This window comes from Lissotriton vulgaris, chromosome 2_1, assembly GCF_964263255.1.
Source record: "Lissotriton vulgaris chromosome 2_1, aLisVul1.2, whole genome shotgun sequence".
Taxonomy (NCBI): domain Eukaryota; kingdom Metazoa; phylum Chordata; class Amphibia; order Caudata; family Salamandridae; genus Lissotriton; species Lissotriton vulgaris.
Genome location: NC_141687.1, coordinates 1901511466 through 1901516175, shown reverse-complemented (window position 1 = coordinate 1901516175; position 4710 = coordinate 1901511466). Strand labels below are relative to the sequence as shown.

At 49.1% G+C, this 4710-nt stretch overlaps 1 pseudogene; it reads left to right on the top strand.

Moving 5' to 3' along the window:
- The first annotated feature begins 1187 nt into the window (after positions 1-1187).
- LOC147733486 (uncharacterized) lies at positions 1188-4411 on the top strand (annotated as a pseudogene).
- The last annotated feature ends 299 nt before the right edge of the window (positions 4412-4710 follow it).

Below are 4710 nucleotides of genomic sequence, written 5' to 3'. Positions count from 1 at the left end.
CGGCCCTTCGGCCAATGCCCGACTGCCCGCTGTGCGAATCCGGCCCTGGCTACTAACCATCACACTCCTACATATTTACTGAGGCTGGACCTAGGATTAGGGCACGCCGCAAAGTAGCATGAAGTGCTTCCGGGTTATACGATAAAAATATGGCTGGGGAGCCGGTTCCGACCAGCTCCCTCGCCGAGGGTTCAATGAAAGGGCTGTGAAGCGGAGGATCGGTCTTTTTCTCCGCTGCTCCACACCTCTAGTCGGATCGCAAGGGCCTCAGAACTGAGGACCCCCTTTCAATAGGAGTTTTTCTTTTTCTTTAGTTTTTCCTGCAGATAATTGGACTTTCCCAAGCGTGGAGCTACATGATCGGAAGAGGCAGAACTGGAGGGCATATTTTCATGTTTTTTCTTTCTTTCTCCATACCTGCAGGTGATCAAGGGGATCCTGGGGACAGGCCAGCATTGGTAGGAGCATCATGTAGAGCTGCAGCCTGCCCCTACTAGTGTGCCATTGGTGTTACAGCTGGGAGCCACGTTGGCTGAGTGAATACTCGCTGGCCCCCCTTTATTGGGGTGCAGGGGTGGCTCCAGCTGTTTTTTTATTTTCAGGCACACTGAGGTTTAGAGACGGTCCCTGCTAAGAAGGAGCCAGGAATTTCAGGTGAAGGGGTGTTATTTAGGGGGCTTGTGTTTGTTGTTTGGTGCTGAGCTACAGACGCTTGTTGAGGGGGGCGCTGTGTTTTTCTGGCAAATATAACTAAGTCTAGTTTGTTTGTTGCGGTGTTGTCTCACTAAGGTTTGGAAGCCAAGTGAGACACGATTTATTATTGTATTGTGTGTGGGGACGCCCCTGTTGTTGATATAATATCCCCTAGGGCAAGGAGGAGCAAGCTGCGCTCACGCTGGAAGCCATGATGCAAAAAATGGAAGACCATCGGGGGCTCACCTGGGCAGCCTGATCTGGTGGCTAAATTGGCAGCACTTTTATCATGGTTAGAAAAGGCAGGCACTTGGACCCCAGCAGCAGGCGCGGGGACATTGCATAGCAAGGAAAGTGCACCGGAGAAGGCTAAGAAAATGGTGTTGCCGTTTGAGGGGGCTAAGGCAGGAGTGGGGCAGACGGTGCCAGCAGGGACTTTGTTTGCAGGCAGAGCGGCACCTAAGGCAACCAGTGATGACCCTCCCGCAATAAGCATGCAGTTGGACGCTGAGAAGGCAAAAACATTGGAGGCACCAGTAACAAGTACGCCCCAGACATTGCCAAGTTTAGGTTTGGGTGAAATGCGCTATTCCAGGGACCGGTTGGGAAGATATATTTCACAAGAAGTGAGGGAAATAATTTGGAAGGGGGAATATGTCAATATCTCTTCCTTGTTGGTAGACAATGCTGAGAAAGAGGAAGCAAAAAAGAACAAGGAGTGGGTGAACCCAAGGGAATGGGCTCTTTGGCTACAGAAGAGGAATATGGATGAGACTCTGGTCAATTGGTTTAATGGTTTCTGTAATTACATAGCAATTATGTCTGAACGTTTACAGGGTTTGGGTGCGCAAATGGCATGTTACCAGAATAGAATTGCTTGTGCACATGATGAACATGGTGGTCTGGGATGGAAGGAATACGACAAGGATTTTAGAAAAGCTAAAGCAACTGACCCTGCCCTTAATTGGGAACAAATTGATATGATTTTATGGTTGAGTCACATGAAGTACGGGACACAAGACAGCTCGCGGGGGGAGTACTTTCGATCAAACCCCCAGTTAGCTCAGGGGGTGGGGGAAAGAAGGGGACATGTTGGGGCTTTAATCAACGTTCATGCACCAGGGCAGCAGGCACATGCAAGTTTAAACATGCATGTTCTTTCTGTGGCCATACATCCCACCTTGAGTCCAAGTGTTTAAAAAAAATCAAAGTTCAGAGGGGGCAAAAAACAAGAATGAGGGTATATCCCTCAACAAGGCCAGGTCCCCCATCATAGCAAGTGCCCTCATCCCTTGGTTGAATAAGTACAGTTGCCCCAACTAAGCTAGGATATTATTGGAAGGATTCAGGGACGGTTTCAGAATCCCTGCACCTGGTTATGTGGGGGTTTCACATTGTCAGAACAAACTGTCTGTTAGATCCAATAATGGGGTGGTGTCAGCAAAACTAGAAAAAGAGCTGAGATTAGGCAGAGTGGCAGGCCCATTTGACATAATACCAGTGGAAGGTTTTGTGTGCTCCCCATTAGGAGTGGTTCCCAAAAAGGATCAAGGGGCGTTCCGCTTGATTCACAATCTATCGGCCCCCAGGAGCCAATCACTGAATGACGCCACAGATGGGGAACTGTGCACGGTCAGATAAGCATCATTTGATCAGACAATTGAAATGCTTAGGGGGCTGGGGCCCAGTGCACTACTTGCAAAATCTGACATCGAATTACCCTTCCGCCTTTTGCTGGTACACCCTCTAGATTTTCACCTGCTAGGTTTCCAGTTTCAAGGGAAATATTACATGGACATATGCATGTATATGGGGTGTTGTGTCTCCTGCTCATGCTTCGGAGAAGTTCAGTTCCTTTTTATAGTGGGTTTACAGGCAGGTGTCAGGCCACCAGTCAGTCCTACAGTACCTGGATGACTTCCTGTTCTTGGGAGCACAGGCGCGAGTGTGGCTGTGCACTGCAGAACTTCTGTGTGCGCATGCATGACTTTGGCGTTCTTTTGGCGCAAGGTAAAACAGTGGGGCCAACCACAGTGATCGGCATCCTAGGAATAGGATTGGATTCAGTGAATGGGGTGTCACGTCTGCCAAAAGGGAAAATCACAGCTTTCAGGTCAGCATTGCAGCAATGTTTAAGGAAGGAGAGGGTTACGCTGCACCAGCTCCAACAGAGAGTAGGACAGTTGAATTTTGTGTTAAAAAAGTAATTCCCATGGCGCGGCCATTCTCACGCATCATTACTCAGGCTATGTCAGGTCTCAAAGAAGGTACCACCACACCAGGTTGTCCAGTGACGTCAGGCAGAACATGCAGATTTGGATGGCATTCCTGCGTGATTTCAATGGCAAGGTAGTGTGGCCCAGCCCACCCAAATCCAGTCCACAGTATAGGTCTGATGACTGACACTGTGGGTAGCAAAGGATTTGGCGCCATTTTAGGTTCAGTATGGTTGGCGCAATGCTGGCCAGCATGGTGGGTGGAATCTGGGCTCACCAGTAACATTGGTTTTCAGGAATTATTTCCCATCCTAGTGGCATTATTCATCTGGCTGGTATAGCTGAGGAACCAATCTGTGGTCTTTTGGTCTGACAACATGTCTGTGGTGGAATGCATCAACGATCAATCACCAAAGAGTAAAATGATTCTGCGACTGTAGAAAGAGATAATACTGTTGTGCATGGTTGAATAATCTGTTTAGGGCAAAGCATTTCTTGGGTGTATTGAATCATGCTGCTGACACGCTCTCGCTTTAAGATGCAGGTTTTCAGGTCCCACCACCCAGAAGCGGCAGACAACCCAACGTCTCTCCCAGACCAGCTTTGGCAACTTGGTGCCCCCGTTTACCGGACCTCGTGGCAGCTAGCCTAGCACCCAAGACCAGGCGGGCATGTGAAGGGGCATTTGGGGCATACTGCAACTATTTGGGGGAGGGATGGGAAAAGGCTTGGTATGATACTGAGGCAGTGTTTTCCTTCTTGAGAGCAATGAAGGATGAGGGGCACTCAGTGGCGTCAGCAGGGCTCCATACACAGCAATTTCCTCTTTTGCTAAAATGCAGGGAAGGTGTGACCCCACCAGCTCATTCATAGTAAGAAAGGCACTGAAAGGTTGGCAGCACCTGCAAGGGTCCCAACCAGATGTGAGGCGCCCGCTTGGTATAGACATTTTGGAAACATTGTTGGGTGCACTGAGCCAGGTTTGTAAGTCAGCGGGTGAAGCACTCCTCTTACAAGCAGCCTTTTCACTGGCATTCTATGGTGCTTACAGGATTGGGGAACTGGTAGCAAAAAAATAAAAGGGACTGGCACAGGGGACTGCAGTTCAGTCACATAAAGGTGCAAGGGGAATCCTTATTCGTATCCATTCCCAAGTTAAAGACTGATCAGGAGAGTAGAGGGGTAGAATGGTGTTGCAAAGAGAAGACAGGAGCATCTGCTGCCCCATTGCCAACCTGGAGGCGTTCCTGGCACCCAGGCCACGGGGCCCGTTACTAATACATAAAGATGGGACTCCGCTCACTACATCTCAAATTCGGAGGTTCATGGGGGCGGCCGTCAGGGCGGCCAGTTTAGACCCAGTCAGTTTTAGGACCCACTCCTTCAGAATAAGGGCCGCTACTGAAGCAGTGGCCAGGGGTCTCTCTGGGAGCACTGTGCAGAGGATTGGTAGATGGTCCTCAGACTGCTAAAAGTGCTATGTGTGGCTGCATATGCCTTAAAGTTTGTTTTGTGTCACTCACAGGTGTCTTTTTCTTCCTGATTTGACTTGCAGTTTCCACATCCTGTACTACAGGGGGAGGAACTTGCAGCCTTTCATCGTTTGTCGCCGCAGGTTGCACCCCAGGTACCCGCCTGGGAGCACAGAAAAATGGACGTATGGAATATTGGCTACTCATATGTAAACAGATTGAAACAATTTTTCTTTTCAGGCAATTATTCCCAAAGAGCAAGACAGGCTGATTTTAATATTACTTTTCACTGTCAGGAGAGGCTATGCTTTGGCCAACTCAGGGATATA